Source organism: Pipistrellus kuhlii, unplaced genomic scaffold (genome assembly GCF_014108245.1).
Source record: "Pipistrellus kuhlii isolate mPipKuh1 unplaced genomic scaffold, mPipKuh1.p scaffold_m20_p_15, whole genome shotgun sequence".
Lineage (NCBI taxonomy): Eukaryota > Metazoa > Chordata > Mammalia > Chiroptera > Vespertilionidae > Pipistrellus > Pipistrellus kuhlii.
The window spans coordinates 20764934-20783239 of NW_023425460.1; the positions used below are offsets into that span (position 1 = coordinate 20764934).

Sequence of the window (18306 nt, forward strand, 5' to 3'; positions counted from 1 at the left end):
CTCCCATATCTTGTGTCCATTGGTTGTGCTTATATGCATACATACAAGTCCTTCAGCTGATTTCTTTTCCCCCCTCCCCATCACTCTCCAGACTTCCTGTTGTAATTTGACAGTCTGTCCGATGCTTTACTGCCTATGTATCTATCTTTTTGTTCATTAGCTTATAATTGACATTAAATGTTATATAAGCTTCAGGTATACAGCATAGTAGTTAGACATTTCTATAATTTACAAACTGATCTTCCCATGAAGTCTAGTACACACTGGTACCATACATAGTTATTACAATATTATTGGCTATATTCTTTATGCTGTACTTGGCTTGCCTATGACTGTTTTGTAACTGCAACTTTGTGCTTCTTGATGTCTTTGCCTTTTTCACCCAGTTCTCCATACACCCTCTCATCTGTTACTTTTGCTCCTAATTTCTCATCTGTAAAAATTTTACCTAAATGGAGTCTGAAAATGTATACGTTTTATTATCGATAGGTGCTACAAAAATGGAACTGCCCCTCTACCTACTATGTTGAGCTGCTAATGTATAAAGGTCAGTGACACAGGTTGTGTTCAAAACAAACACATTCTGATATGTTGACACTTTGGTGCTTACCTACACTATTTTAAATATACAGGGAAGCAAAAAACTTGAAAATATTTATATAATTTATCAATCATAGTTTGTATGCTTATGAAAAAGCACATGTACCTTCTCTCTTCATTGGAAAGCATAATATAATTACACTAGAGACATGGTACACAAGATTCATGCATGTGGTTGAGGGACATTCATGCATGTGGTTGAGGCCAAGGCAGGCAAGGGCAGGCAGAAAGCTTGCTTCCTCCATTGCAAGGGATACCCAAGCCATCCTCCTTCTCTCTATGGCCACAGCCATCTTGGTTGGGTTTATTTGCATATTTGCTCCTGATTGGCTGGTGAGTGTGGCTTGTGGGTCACCCACAAGGATGGATAGTTAATTTGCATATCACTATTTTATTAGATAGCAGTGTATTTTCTTGTCCATATTTTTCTGGAATGAATTAAAATTGGCTAAGTCAAAGTGGAAAGAAATGACATTAGCTTCATTACAAAGGTGGATATTTGTCACATATTTTATGCTATATGTAGTATTTTTCTATAAACATATTTACCTATTTATTTTTAAATATCCAAGAAACATTAAGCAAATATTTTTAAAGCCATTTTAAGTAAAATGATTACATTTTTCTCTTTTTCTGAGCTAATTTTACCATTGTATATGTACAAAATTAATAGATCTCATTAATTGGAGGGTACTGAATTGATGATGTGGAGCTTTAACTGCAAATGCAGATTTGTCTATCTATTTGAACACCATGTTACAAGCAATGATCCTCCTTAAACTTCAGATTCAACAAAATTTTCTTCCCTAAACTATATATAGCCTATCTTACAGAAACTAAAATAATTTTTTAAAGAAACAGAGGAGAAGATATATCGGTAATATTTGCAATAAAATGTATAGTTTCTGTTAAAGGCTATATAATAAAAATATAGCTTATAAAGCCAACAAAGCAGAACATGAAAAACTATTGTCTTGTAAAAAAAATTAATGATTCAACTAGGGAAGACTAATTTTAACATGATTTTTTTCAAATTTAAGAACAAATTTTATAGTAAAGGAATAAAAGCAAAGGATAAAAAAAAAAAAAAAAAGTCACACTGTTATGTCCAAAAAGACTGAGCAAGAACGTGGTAAGGAGTGGAATTGGCAGCAAAAGGAATCTCAGTACACTCTAAGGAACAAAACAGTTCATGCTAATGAGCAAATCCTCTCATGTGGAACATGGTGATTGGAAAAGTAACTTCAGGAAAACCATGATGAGATTCAGAATGTGAATGCATATTTGGTATATGTCTCTGTGGGATTTGTCATTCCTCTCATTGCACCAGATGGGTATATTCAGTAAGTTCTTCTTGATGTGCTGAGACTACCTTCCTTATCATAGTTGGAATGATTTCTGAGGGGGAAATTGTAAACCTTTCCATACATTTAGCATACTCAAGGACCTTGATAGTGATTTCTTGGCCATCACTTGATTTTTTTTTTTTTTGAAAACTTATTTTGGCAGCAGCTGATACTGCCACAAAGTATGCATTCTTATGAGGTTAGAGGATATTCACTTGCATTAGCAAGGTATAGGGAAAGGGGAATAGAAAAAGTACATACTCTAGAAGAATATATAGGTGTTTTTTTTTCCCCCTGTGGAAGAAAAGAAGCTAATTGATTTAGTCACATGGCATGTGTTTGACATTTACATGTATTAAATTTATCACTTCCCAAAAGCACTCATAAGTCACACAATAAAGGGAGTTGATCCCTCTGTCTTGGGGTGATGTCTTGTTATAATTTCCCTATGGTATAGTCTCCTTTATATATGTGCCTGTATTTCATAGTGAAACTAGGAAATGTAAAAAAAAAAAAAAGACTTTACCTAGGAAAAAAATCAAACCCACACATATAAAACACTTTACTTAAAGAATATGTGTTATTACTGAAACTTAAGAAGATAGCCTTCAAAATCCTGGACATTGTAATAGCTGGAATTCTTTTAAAACAAAAGAAAAATATAAAAGCTTTGTTGCTGTTGTTTTTAACTCTACTATCACTTCTAAGAATGAGAAAAATAACTTCAATTTATTTTTAATCCAAACTAATAGGAAATTATTGTGTTAAAGCATGACAACAACAACAAAAATAAATGAAACACTTAAAAATCGTTTTTAGCCAAAACCAGTTTGGCTCAGTGGATAGAGCCTTGGCCTGCAGACTCAAAGGTCCCGGGTTCGATTCCGGTCAAGGGCATGTACCTTGGTTGGGACCACATCCCCTGTAGGGGGTGTGGAAGAGGCAGCTGGTGGATGATTCTCTCTCATCGACGTTTCTAACTCTCTATCCCTATCTCTTCCTCTCTGTAAAAAATTAATTAAGAAAAAAAATATATATTTTTTAAAACATATTTTTAATTGATTTTTTACCGGGGATGTGCCCGCAACCAAGGTACGTGACCTTGACCAGAATCGAACCCGGGACCTTTCAGTCCGCAGACCAACGCTCTACCACTGAGCCAAACCGGTTTCGGCTATATATGTGTGTGTATACATATATATATATATATATATATATATATATATATATATATATATTTAAATCTTTTTTTTTTTTTAGAAGAAATGGTTTATTAGGTTATTGCTAGCAAGAAAAAAAAGTACGTTTTGTTTTGTTACTGGACCCCAATATTAGAGTCTGTCTGAAAGATGCATGGGCAGGAATTTGCAGTATAGAATGGAGGTGTATTAGTGAACTGGCAAATCCAGAGTGTGGGCAAACTCATGTTCTATGACCCAACTCCCTGATGACATGTAGGCTGCAGGTTATGTACGGCAGATCACACACAGGAAACAACAAGATCGTTTAAGGGTTAGGGTAGTGCTGGGGTCTGATTGGTTGGAGGTGAGGTAACGGTAATCACTTCTTCAGGCCTTGAGGACAGCTCTATGGTCTGCTCTGGAGTCCCTCTGGTTTTATGGAAAAGTAGTCAGGAGTCCTTCTACCTTAGGGCTCAAGGAGCTGAAACATATCTTAATAGGTGTTCTTCAGTTTGCCAGAGGTCGGACCTTGTGACCATTAGTAAGGTCCCAGCTATTATCTTCTGCCTCGAGAGGTTGCTGACTATCCAGGGGAGAAAGTAGATTGTTGAGGGGGAACAGAAAGGAGAGGGGGGGGAGGAGAGAGAGAGAGAGAGAGAGAGAGAGAGAGAGAGAGAGAGAGAGAGAGAGAGAGAGAGAGAGAGAGAAGCCTTCTAAAGCTAGGATTCAAATGTAAATTTATTTTTTATTTATTTTTTTATTGTTTGAAGGATTACAAATATTAGTACATATGTCTCATATGTTTCCTTTTATTCTCCCTTGACCTCCCCCGAGCCTTCCCTACCCCACCCCCCATATATGCCTTCATCTACCCACCCCCCTCGTTGTATTGAATCCATTGGTGATGTTCATATGTATACATACAAGTCCTTCTGTTGATCTCTTACAGCCCCCCCCCACCTCCCTTGCCTTCCTGATATAGTGTGACAGTCTGTTCAATGGTTCTTTATCTCTATAACTATTTTCCCCATTTATTTTCTTTGAAAAATCTTGCAACAGCAGACTAGAAATCAAAGTCATAAGGACCCTTGGTTTCAGTGTGAACCAGCACCAGCAGGGATGGTAGAAAGACAATCATGTTCAGGCTCTTGCCATTGAGAGCCTTCATGAAAGCAGTAGGGGAAGAAAGATGTAAGTTGTTTTGAAAGAACTGACATTGGCTGTAGATAAAGGGGGTGGAGGAAGATGATGTGGGCTAATTCAGGGATAGGGGCACAGTCCCTGATGAAGAAATGTCCACTCCAGTGGGTTGGTTGTAGGTAACAGATAAGAAAGTCCATGTGTGGGGTGGCACCAAGGCAGGTGGGGTGGCACCTGGCTGTTCTCTTTTAGATGATTGCGGAAATAGTCACTGGGAAGTTAATTTAAAGTCCCAGCATACTTTCAGAAATGCCAGCTGTCTTTTGTTGGCTTTGCCCTGCAGCTGTTAACTGATTAACTTCTTTTTTGTATCTTCTTTCTACCCTCTGGCACACCGTAATTTAATTTAGTTCATCTCACAATTTCCTCATTGTCAGTGGAATATGAGACCCAAAATATGAACAAGGAAGATAAGGTGCACTAATTGAATTTATTTTCTCATGTAAGATTTTGTGAGTGGAATTTCCTTATTATATTCATTATCATGAATTTTAAAAATATAATATGAAGGGCCTTGCATATCCTAAATTCATTGGACCTAATTAAATCATTAAACAATATATATTTTTTTAAAAATAGTGCTTGCAGATACTTACTTGTGTTCTTGATGCTGTCCTAAAATAATTTATATTCTCAGAAAAGCTTGTGTTTTAGTTACTCTAGTTGGGTAACAACCTAAAAGCATCATGACTTAAAGCAAGAACAACAACAATAAAAAATTATCTCTCAGAGGAATTTTTAAAATTCTCAGCTATCCCTCTTGTCACAGGGTCTCTAATACAGCTGTGGAGCTAAATATTGGGGGGTTGCAGCAACGGAGAGAGGTGTCCAGGTGTATCTTTTTATGTAACTAATCTCAGATTCTACATCTACTCTATCTGGGAGGCCTAATTTAGACTTCCTGACAGCAGGGCGTTCGTGGCAGTTTAGGGTTTATTCAAGAGAACTGGATGGAACATATATAGCCTTTTATCAACTAGTTTCAGGAGTCACACAGTGTTACTTCCACTATAGTCAGAGTAACAAGCCAACATAGATTCAAGGAGAAGGATCCTACACTCTTAATAAGAAGAGTACCCAAGAGATATTATAAGAAGAACATGTGTGATGAAAGATACTGATGTGGCTATTCTGGAAAACACAATTTGTCACCATGAGTAATCACTACGTAATTTTACTGAACAGACCCTATTATAATTCTTCAATTTCATTCTTATGCTGAATGGAGACTTGTCATAATACATTTTGAGCTGAGATATTCATCAATGCATTATGATGCATAGGTAGATTTAAATGAATAAAAATAACCTAGACTAATGGATAGATGGATGAATTAAAAAAAGAAAAATGGGATGTGAATTATACCTTTGGAGTAACAACTCTTTACTAAATTATATTCTAGAAACTATGCAGATATGAATAAGAATGAAACATTGTCTTTTCCTTGATATAGTTTACCATCTTCTGAGGTATTTAAGCACATCATTATAATTCAAGACAATACAATGTGTGATTTTAACATATGAATATAAAGTGAATTGTAATATTAGTAATAGATATAGATAAAGCTAATAAAAAGATCTTCAGGTGTGTCATTGTGTGAGTGTTTTTGTTTTGTTTTGTCATTTTTTAAAAATATATTTTATTAATTTTTTACAGAGAGAAAGGGACAGGGATAGAGTTAGAAACATTGATGAGAGAGAAACATCAATCAGCTCCCTCTTGCACACCCCCTACTGGGGATGTGCCCAAATCCAGGGTACATGCCCTTGACTGGAATTGAACCTGGGACCTTTCAGTTTGCAGGCTGATGCTGTATACACTGAGCCAAACCAGTTAGGGTTGTGTGAGTGTTCAAACTCTTTTGGTAATTTTAGCATTTCAAGTATGGAAATGGGATTATGAACATGCTTTCCAAGAATACCTCATGTTAATGAAATATATGGGTTTTATAGTAACTTCAAAGGCATAGTATATAATTCATGTGAGAAACATTTAATGCAAATGAATAGATTGGAATTACCATAAGTTTCTAATCTTAGTACCATTTCACTTATAATTTTAGCAACAGAATTATCTCAGTGGTGAAGATCCAGGGCCATGATGTTAAGTGATGTGCTGAGCCAAGGACTTATCTTTCCCTTTTTGACAAATGAATACTCATTTTGGATTTAACATTCAGGCAATTAATAGAGATGATTAAGAATGTGGATTTTAGAGGGAGGCAGATTGATTACCTTTCTCTACCATTTAGTGGTTATATGATCCCAGGTACTTAACTGGCATTATTAAGTCTCCATTCTTAGGATGGAGATGATAATATTTACTTTAAAAGATTTATGGTAATTGTCCTATGAAAGATAGTTCTGCTATTATTATTATAGCTTCTAAAACTATTTTTTATATGTAAGGTATTATGAACACTTCCACACAAATATAAGGTTTTATTACATTATATTCTCAGATTGATATTTCTGGAAACTTTTAACCTACTGTAATATATTTAATATTAGGACTTTAATGATTTCTTTGGATGTTAAATAGTATTTTAATGATGTACATTATAGCTGAGGCTAGTTCCATGTAAAGATTGGCATGAATAATAGCTAAAATTTAGGTCACTTTTGCTTCAGTTAAGTTCAGAGGAACCTACAAATTAATTCAAAGAATAGTCAGAAGGGTTCATCTACTTTTATTAAGATAAAGTAAGTATATGAACTTTTCTTAAGTAGCACTGCAGCTCATGATGTATAAGGAAGGACCTGTGAGGTCATTATAGCTCAAAACTGTCAAATTACTGCATTTCATACCATAGGATAGTAAAGCTGTGCAGGCACAGGGTCATCATTACTTAAGAAATTATCCTGTAACCAAATTAGGAATATTAGGTTTAGGTGAGATCATGAGGATAGATTCCCCATGATGGATTGGTAGCCCTATACATGGATGAAGAGAACAGAGCTCTTTCTCTCTATCTATCATTCAAGTATACGGAAAGAAAGTAGAATCTGTAAACCACAAAAGGAACTTGACCAACAACTTGAACAGTTAGGACCCTGATCTCAGACTTCCAGCCTTTAGCCTGGAAATATGAGAAACAAATGGTTTTTATTTAAGCTACTTAGTCTATGGTATTTATGTTGTAGCGGCCCAAACTGACTAATACAACTTTAATGAAATATTATTGTGAGGCCCAGCTGGCATGGCTCAGTGATATCTGCCCTTGACCAGGAAGCAAACTGGTGACCAACACTCTAACCACTTAGCAACACTAGCCAAGGTTAAAACCATTTCTTTACACCAAAAATAACATCAAGTGAGCAGGACATGAGTCTTGAAGGAAAATGCCATGCTTTATTAAGTAAATAAAACTCAGATTTGTGGTCACGAGGGGAATGAATGAAAATAAAACTAAAAGAGAAGAATATGTCCAGGTTTTCAGAGATTTCAGGGAATATTAATGGTGTCTACATGGGTGAGACATAGACATTTGTGTCAGATATCCTTTTGATTGTGATGTGCAGAGTATATTAAAGGAAGGCAAGAATGGAAATGATGCATAAAAAGATTCTTGCTCTTAAAGAGAAATGATACAGTACAGACAGGCAGAATAGATTTGAGGTATGTTTCAGAGTTGTAATTAACTAGTGACCCGGTTGCATGGATTCCTGCACATTGAAAGGACATTAATTAGAGATGGCCAACGGGACAGTACTGGGAGAGACGCCCTGGAGTTGACCTCCTGCAGTCCCTCCCTGGCATCTACAGAGTGAGCAGGGGTCCCTCTGGCAGGTGGGGTCCCTAGGCCTGGCCTGCAGGGCCAAAACCAGCTCTCCAACATCCCCCAAGAGGTCCCAGAGTGTGAGAGGAATCAGGTTTCTGCTCCCAGTTCCAGGATGTGTCACCAGAGAACCACCTCTGCCAAGTCACCACAGCTCAGCAGTTCCTGCATTGACATCCCCTCCCCAACCCCTGGCCACCGTAGTCAATGTGCATCATAGTTTCCAGTCAGAGGGACACTTAGCAGGAGAGTGTGTTTTCTAGTGATAGAAGAGAACAGACTCTATTAGGAGAGATTGTCAGTGGTTCTGAAAGCATTGAAAAGGCAAGGAAAGAAAAGATTGAAAATTAAGACATCTATCAGAAGTGAGATGTGTGATAGATGGTAGAATCCACATTAATGTGTTTTAGTAGTAAGTGGTAGAAAAGGACAATCTTCTTGAAAAGAGTTTGCTATTGAAGGAGGAGATAGCTAGAAACAAGCAATTATTATTTTTGAGCTGGGATTGGAAGAGAATTTGAAGAACAGAGAAATATACCTTATTCTTCTTGATTTGGTATAATTTTTTGATATTTGGGCTTGTGTAGAAAACATTTTATAACTGATGCTCTTATAATATTTTCATTATTTCTGTTAGTTATCTATTTTACTATCTTAATTAATTAAGAATTATGAAGATGCCTTTAGTCTTTGATGAAGAACACATAGTTAAGTTTCCTTAGTAATTTGAGGTCTAATCCAGTATGTTTATGAATGCTGCAGAAGATTGCAAGTTAAACATTTAAAAATAAAAACAAATCCTTCACTAAGCATGATATTTAAAAGTACTAGTTTGAGAAGAAGGGATTGCAACCATGTTTTCAACTCATAGAATTATCAACTTTAGCTACATTTTTTTATGAAATAATTCTAAGGGTAACAATAAATTTTAAAATGTTAAGCATGTAGCTATCAGTGAGTTTTGCTAACTGCATTATTTTATTAAAAATGCAATCTAGCAAATGTAAAATAAAACTGTAAAAGTAAAGGAACTCAGAATTGTGGTGTCCCATGAAATCAACTAAATCAAACACTCAATCAATCTAGACAATATAAATATGTGTTTTTTTCCTCAGAAGTTCTCCTCAGATTATATATATGTGTGTGTGTGTGTGTGTAAATATATATATATATATATATATATATATATATATATATATATATATATCTTTAATTATGTGGAAACTGTTAGAAATAAGTGTCTAAAAAAATGCTCAGATTTGTTTATGTTGCCATGACTATTTTTTTAACTTATTCTTTATTTTATGCAGTTCCAACATATTTCAGACACTCATTAAAAAAGACATAGAACAACTATGAGATAAATTTTGTAGAAAAATAATCTTCAAACTTACAAGTATAAGCGCATAATTAAGTAGTCCTACTTATGTGTTAATATAGATCATTTTTGTCATTCATTTCTTATTGATATGTGCTACAATATTGTAAGCTTATTAAGAATGGCCAAGATGTTTTATATTTCCCTTAGGTTTGAAAGAATTGTTAAGATAGAAGATGATTCACAACTTAATTTGATCAGCTCTGTTTTCTCAGTAATTGGGCTGAATTTCCAAAAATGATATCCAATTCAGGGTTCAGTTAGGTTGCAAGTTCAAATTCTAGTTCTATTATTAGTGCAAAAAGAAAATCAGCTCCAGGTGTATTTTCACATTAACAACCCTCATTAATATAGGTAAGCAGAATATATTCAATGTCAATCTGGAGGATGATCTTTGATTGTTTTCATTTATGTTGTTTTACTTATTTTAGAATGAAATCTACAGTAGAAAATGTTAAGATAATCTAAAGAGATTTATGTACATTGTTAATAAAATAATTATTTTATGATATATTTTAATATATGAATAATTTAATATAAATGTGTATGCATTTCTTCAGAAGGGGGAATTATTTGAATGTATATCATGAATCTCTTCTAATAATTACAAATGCTGATCAAATATTTTTAAAGAAATATTTGAATTGAAAGTCTATACAATGTTAAGTTTAGAAATATGTATATTGTCCATGTCTAGAAGATAGGCAATCAAACTATCAAAACAATAATGCCAGAGGCACACACTCCTTAACAGAAATCTAGGATTATACATTAATAACATATTACACCTTGAATAAGAAAAAAAATTATATTATGTGTCAGAGCTGTGATAACAGACAGAACTGTTCTCTTGCATATGAAGGGATTTTTTATATTAATTTTATTTAAATAAAATTATTTTTATACACACACACACACACACACACACACACACACACACATACACACCTGAGGCTTATTATGCCTCAATATTATACATAGATCTTCTTGTCACAGGAAGTCCCAAGTTGACATGACAATAAATCAGTATAAATCACAAAATAAAGGTTACAGTTATTGTAAATCTTAGGGATTTGTCAACCAGAACTGTTTTTATCATTTATTACTGAAAGTTGAATGAAGTTTCTGATTGTTCATGTTTGGGGGAATCATTTTAGGACTATTTAAAAGCACACATTGTTTGAGAAAAATTCAACAAATTATTAATTTTTATTAGAAAGTATATAAAATGTTTGATCAGATTGAAACTGAGAAATATTATCTGTTTTGAATAAGAGTTCTCTTCCCCAAATTGTATTTTCAACTCTTACAACTATTAATGGTGAAAGTTAACCATTTCTAACAACAAAGGTAACTGATTAAGGAATTATTTCAACTTATTCTATTCAAAGGGAGAATTCTGGCTTGATCAAACTGACTATAGCAATTACTTCATTTTCCACCCCACTTTCTATCTTCCTTTTCCTATTATCCAGCCTCATTTTTAGGAGTATATGCCCTTTTACATGCTTTGTTTACTGGTTATTTTATTTATTTTCACCTATAAATGTAATTAGCAACAATCTAGGAAGAGTTACTAACAGAGAGTGTTGATGGGAGCTTGATTAATATCTTGTCAACCTCTGACATTTCTAGTATCGACATGCTTGACCAAGAGGCTCTATTATTAAATAATTTACATATAATATTCATACCTTAACAATGGGCACAGAATATTATCCAGTGTAATCTATACTACTATTGCCATACTTATATCCATCTTTATTATCTAGTCTAGGAATAAAAATATTATTTATCAGGCTGTCAGGATAATTTTTAATGCAATTTGTTTTGTTGTTTGTTTTTTTTTGTCTAATTGTTTAATTTTCCCTTAGAACTAAATCAGCATAAAATGAGCATGAGTATAGTTAAAGTTACATGTGTCTCCTAAGATATTCCCGGTTCTGTATTTCTGCATGATTCTATTAACTGGCAGAACTAGTGTCATATCACTTTGAGTCTGCAGTGGAACTTGAACTCGTTCCAAAATATGCAACATGGTAATCGGTTGCCATGGAAATTATGAAGCTCTAATAAATGAAGCTACAAAGCAGGTATAAATTCCTTCACTCCAGCAGGATATGGATTTGAAGGGAGCATACACATTTGGACATCTGAATGATTGCCAAGAAGTAAATCAGCTGTCCATAAGCCTTTAAGAGCCAGGTGTTAGGGGTGGCTCTGAAGGTGGCAGTCGGAGCTAAAAGATGGGGCTGTCTGGCTTATTGACTTGCCTGATACAGTGCCAGTGGACAGAATGGCTGCATCCTTTTCACACTTATTCGCTCATTTCAGTCTGCTCTGCCATGTTAAGAAGAAGCTTGCTGGGCTCTGAAAGAACTCTAACTCCACTTTTCCTCTGCCTGCGAGTTTGTTTGAAAACTTGTGTTTTCTGCACTGAATGAATGGCAGTTTTCCACAAACACATTTGTCGGTGCCTGCTTTTGAAGAAAAGGTGAGAGGCAGAGAAGGACAGAAAGACAGTATAAACTTGTTTACACAGTTTGGGGAAAAGTCTGTCTTCCCAAATTTTACTCTGAAATGGGGTAAAATTATAGTGGTTATTGAGTGAAAACAAAACCTGTATAAATCACAAAATAAAGGTTTCAGAATTGTAATCCTTAGTGATTTGTCATACTCCATCTAAAAATAATATTTATTTATACAAATGTATCTAATGTTGGGTCTGGTATAGAAAGTACCAACAAATATTTGCTGAGACTTGAACTCTTGAAGGATGATAAAATGTGTATAAAAATTAAATACATTATTTTGCAATTATAGATAACTGAATCCATTTGAAATTCAGCAAAATGTACTGAGAATTACTTATAAGTTCCAAGTTAGCAGAGTGAGGAAGATGATTCATAAAATGTTTTCCCTATAACCTAAAGTTTAATGATAAAAGCTTTTAGTAACAAAAATAATTTCATCATTACCTATTGAATACTTTTAAATATATTAATATGTATATATTTAAATTATACATACATATATTATATATATATATGTGTGTGTGTGTGTGTGTGTGTGTGTGTGTGTGTGTACAAATATCTATATTATATCCTGTGTTTAGCATAGAATTAGGCTTAAGAAATCTAAGAGGACATCTTGGTAATATTCCCTCTGATTTACTATTATAGGCAGAAGACAACACAAAGCTGATTTAAGTTTCATTTTGCTATTGAAAGAAGTTCCCCATTCAATAGCAAATATATGCATGTACATGCATAGCAAGTACTACCTGTCCTACAATATGTGATCCTGAACTTTCTCTGCACATGTAGCTTAAGATTATGCTGAGAAACTTTCATTTTTCTATTTTGGAAAATCTTTTCCTAAACTACTCTGGTTATAAATATTTCAACTACTTAAGTATCAAAGTGCTTGTATTTATTTGAGTTATGATTTCCTCTGATAAAATAATATATAATTTTACATTTTGAAAAGTCTTAATAAGGTTTTTGAAAATCAGCTTTGATAGCCCAGAATCTTCAAATACTTTATTTTATCAAATTATTCCTGCATAGATGAATATAATTTGGTAACTAGCTGAACATAGTGAATACAAGTTATTTCAGAACTCTAAGATGGCTCTTTGGTCACCAACTGGAGATATGTCCTATATAAGCCTCTCCCGTTGAATGTGGGAAGAACCTGTAACCTGCTTGGAACCAATAGCATGTGGTAGAGTTTATGGATATCAATCATGTGATGATGTAAAGCTGCATCACGAGAGAGATGTAAGGTTTCATCCTGCTAGTACACATTAAGAGCTTCTGGAAGAAGCGAACAGTGTGTTATAAATTAAGAGGAGAGTCATCTGGCAGAGGGTACAATGGACCATCTCTAGCATCTGGAGGCATCTACCAATCAATAGTAAGTAAGCAGTCAAGGCAGGAAGCTCAGTCACAAGGTCAAAACCAAATAGAGCCTGCCAAGGAACCTGAATGAGTCTATACACAGATTCTTTCCTACCTGAGTCTCTGGAAGATAGCAGCCCAGCCCACACCTGATCACAGGTTTGTAGAACCGACCTGGACCTTTATTTCATAAAAGTATGAGATAATAAATATGTATCATTATAAACTGCTGATTTTGTGGTGATTTGTTATCCAACATGCAATAGAAATATATCCAGAATATAAGAACTGGAATTGAGAACTAGCATAAATAGTTATTTTTTCCTATTGATACCAATTAAACTATTTTGTAATGTCTCAACTGTCTCTTTAGAAACATAAAGTATCCCTAAGACAAGTGTGAAATAATTTAAAAATAAGCATGGAATTAAAAATATTTTATAATAATTTTTAGCTACACCTTTTTGCTTTATTTTTCCTTGTTTCCAAGATGTTTAGAATATATGAAATAGTCAGATAATTTGACCTTATAATGTCTATTCTCACGAAGCTTAAAAATAGTTCCTGTATTTTCAAGTCCATCAGATGTACATTGAGATAAATGTCTCATCCTAAATCCAATCCTCTTTAAAAATTAAGTTTTAAAAATGGTATAAACAGTTCGGCATCTTCTTCACAAAGTTTACCTGGTAGGATTGCATATGTGCACACACAACTATATGTTTATGAAATTTGTTATGCCTTTCAGCATTGTCATTACTGTATTATATGCTTAAGCTGCTCTTTTAAAATAATAGTCTGCCTGTTTGAAATCTCAGTACAGCTAAGTATTAAATTAAAAAATGTACTTTTTCTTATTTCTCAAGTTCTCACTATAAAACAGGCAAGTGCTGAGTTTAAAAAAAATAATAAAATAAGAGATACTTGTGGCAAAAAAAAAAAATTAATTCTAGATACCTTGAATCCAGACGATAAAGGGTTGTCCAAATAAAAAATAAAGCTGTGAAAGAAAGAGCTGTGCCACATGAAATTAAACAGACTTATTGGTGAGACAAATGACTCTCAGTCCCCAAGTGCCTGGTTGAGGTTTTCCCCAACAGCTTTGAATTTCAACTCTAAACGACAAGCCTAGAATGGCTTGATCCCGGGCCACTTGGTGAGACACTGCTTGCAATGAGCAAGGCTATTTTGATAATACTGCTTCGCTAAAGCTTTAATGTGTGTGTGTATGTGGGGGGGGGGGGGGGGGGCTGCCTCTGCTTCGCTTTACTTTGCAGTTTCTATTGACTCAAGGACTCACTCGGTCCTCATTCTGGAAAGATAGATGAAATCCTCTCCTGTCTTACTTTCTCAATGATATACATTTGAGAATAGCATAGAAGTAATTTTTTAAAAATATATTTTATTGATTTCGTACAGAGAGGAAGGGAGAGAGATGGAGTTAGAAACATCGATGAGAGAGAGAGTCATCAATCAGCTGCTTCTTGCACACCCCCAACTGGGGATATGCCTGCAACCAAGGTACATGCCCTTGACCAGAATCAAACCCGGGACCTTTCAGTCCCCAAGCCGACGCTCTATTCATTGAGCCAAACCGGTTTCGGCAGTAATGTTTTGGTTTTTTTTAAACTTGAGTTGGATACTCTGAAATGCTCTCTAACTGCAAGTCTGCTGTCTAAAGCTACAAGAATTATTCTATTCGGTTCATATGTCAATTTGCCAGAGCTATTGAATGGAGTAAGAAGTATTATCAGAGAAATAGCTTTGTGATATGATTAATATAATATAAACCTCTTATTTATAACTATAATATAAACCATCTGTTAAAAAAAAGTAAAAATTCCAAAAAATTAAATACAGAAAATAAAATGTCTATCTTTGACCAGCAATTTGCTTGTTATTGTTCATTAAGTACCAGTGCACAGATGAACTGGCATGAATACAAAAATCGATGGCAATCTTCACAGCTGTATGTAGGATGCAACTGATTTTTGGCATGCAGCTAGAACATTATGTGTTTTGTTCCCATGCTCTGTAAAATGTGTAAAATTTGTGTTTTATGAAAACTTCTCACAGGGTACAAATAAAATTAGTTTTATGAAATGTTACAATAACACACAAAATATGCATTTTGTACAAGCACAAAAGTACCAAAGTAAACATGTTCAAATGTTTATCTGTGAAAGGAAATGGGGAATGATAATTTCAGAAGTAGAATTTCATTAAAGAGACAATATGAAGAGAATTTACCAGTCTCTCTGCAGTGATAATCACCAAATTTATATTCAAGTGATATTGCCAGTCAGTACACATGTATCTACACAAACTGGAAAGTGGTTTTTAAGAGAGGGTGAATACTACCTGTTTTCAACTTTGAAAATTAGACAATTTATTTTGCCACATGTTTATAGATTTCATGATTAATAGTTTAAATGTATTTGGAGAAATATATTTTATTCTATGACTACTCTTAAAGTTGTGTAATATTCTTTGCACATCCACTTCTCCGTTTTGATTGACTTTGTATTTAATGATTCGTTTTACCTGTATATATGACACTTTTCATTTTCTGAAATCAACGAAGTCCTAATCGTCAATGTTTAAATGTCTTAAGGAAATGTAATTGCATGTGTGTGATTGACTGCTATCCTTTGAAGAAACCCCTCCTTCTGAGACTTTGTGGCAGGCAGCTGAAGGATCTTACCTCCTGTAACAGACCGCTCTATTGCAGGCAACAAATGTAGCGCATTTACACTTCCATGAGATGTAGGAAAAGACATCTTTGTGTAGATGTGGATGATGGGTGGCACAGCATTGTCTTTCTGGGAAGAGAAGGATATCTCTTCCTCAGGGCGCACACTGTTCCAAGCCAGAGCACAAAGGCTCACAAGGTGAGCTTGTTGGACTTCAGCCCCGATTGCCTCCTCCCCGGGCACAGTCACCCATGACCGTGGCTAAAAGCAGCAAAATGAAAGTTCAGGAAGTTTAAGTGTTTCAAACCAGTATTCAAACCCAAGTCTCTTAAGGATCAAGGCCCTTCCTTCTCTTCTCTTCCCGTTTCCATGAAAGATGGTCATCACTATCTGGTTAACTTCTTTAGCACTTCCTATATGCCTTATAGGCATGCAATATGCCAGACATCCTGCTATAGAATGCTTCACAGGCACATTCTATTTAATCTTAAAATACTAGTCCATTCTATTTTTCATATGAGAAACCCGAAGTTTATAAATGAAGCAGCGTGGTGAAGGTTATCTGGCTGGTGAATTTTGGGATGAAGTTTCCAGTTCCTCTAGTTGACTCCAAACCACAAGTGCTTAACCATGGCATTGTTTGGTGTAACTGTAACCCTCCATGAGCTGGGACTGTGGCTTGGGATCTTGCTGTACTTCTGTGTACGGTGAATGGACATAGAGGTAGCTTCAGTGTCATACTCCTAGGCCGCTCCAGATCCTTTGACTCAGAGTCTCCATAGCAATCTGCATTTGAACAATCCCCCTATGATCCTTAGACAAATAAAAGCTTAGGACACCTAACTTATCATAGGTCATCTGTGCCTGAAATTCTGTAGTGACTTTCTTCTGCCTATATTATAAAAAAAAAAACTAAACTTAAATGCGTCACATTGCAAAGATTTGCTTTACCTGAAATTTGCTCTCTCATCCTTATACTTATTACCTAATCATACAAAACTTTGTGTTAAAATGATACTACTAATATCTAAAATTTCCAAGTAGGTACCAAATTCCATTTACTATTATGAGTATTAGCAAAATATATCACATTTAAGTATCTTCATACACCTGTGGGGGTAGGTATCATTACTATTCTAATATCCAGATTAAAATTCAATTAATTAAACATTTACTTTATATATAAGATATTTGGCTAGAAGCAGTAAGACATGCAAAGATAAATTAAACAAGGCTCTAACTTTATGAAACCTAAGTTATTAAAGATGCTAAGATTCACTAAAAAATCATCATGTTACCTACAAGTGTTCATTGGATATTAATGACTAGGCAACTCCCTTAGACCAATATTTTCCATTCCTAGAAGTTATGCAAATGACCACCAGATAGAATAAAATATATTTCTCCAAATACATTAAAATAAGAAACACCCTAAAAGTCAAAACTTAAGTATTGTGTTATATAAATTATATGTATGCACACATGTAATGAAACATCATTAATACTGATTATTTAAACAAAGATTCATTGTCAAAAGGAATGCCTGATATTTTGTAAAAGAAAAAATGGAGGTGAAAATGTGATGTTTACATATTTATCCTAGACTATAGTGCATTTTTTATTTCTTATTATAGTTTCCCTAAATCCAAATATGGTGATATAAAAATCCAGCTATTGTAATCCACAGAGTTTAACTGTTAATGATCTAATTCCTCACAGGGAGAGAGATGGTTTTTTTTTCCACATGTGCAATATTTCAGTGAAGTGAAAAAAAGTATTCCCAAAGAAAATGTGCATGACACTGTTTAAACATTTATTGATAAAGATATATTTATTAAAACCATAGCTTCTAAGCTTTTAAAGCTTCAATTTCTACAACAGTAAAGTGTCTCTGTCTCTTACAGTCCTCACCACTGACCTCCCCCGACCCCCAATCTTCCGGGTTTTGAAGAAGCAGATCATTCAGTTTCTGAGTCCTATATGAAACTAGAGCAAGTAGGATTTGCTGAAGGGTTCTAGGGCTTCACCTATCATTTATCTATGATTAACTCACACATCTTACTGCTTGACATTTGTGACCCATTTGGCTGACCTCAGATTATTTCTACATTCTTCAGAATTTCCCCTTTCCTCTGGAAAACGGAGCTTGCAAGATTAATGAATTTTGTATTTAGTGAGATGTTACTTTCTGAGAATGTATATGTATGAATATGGCAACACTCCAG

General features: G+C 34.5%; 1 pseudogene; it reads right to left on the minus strand.

Annotated features, from left to right (window-relative positions):
• The window catches only part of LOC118719012, a 60261-nt pseudogene that overhangs the window by 30214 nt on the left and 11741 nt on the right, over positions 1 to 18306 (minus strand).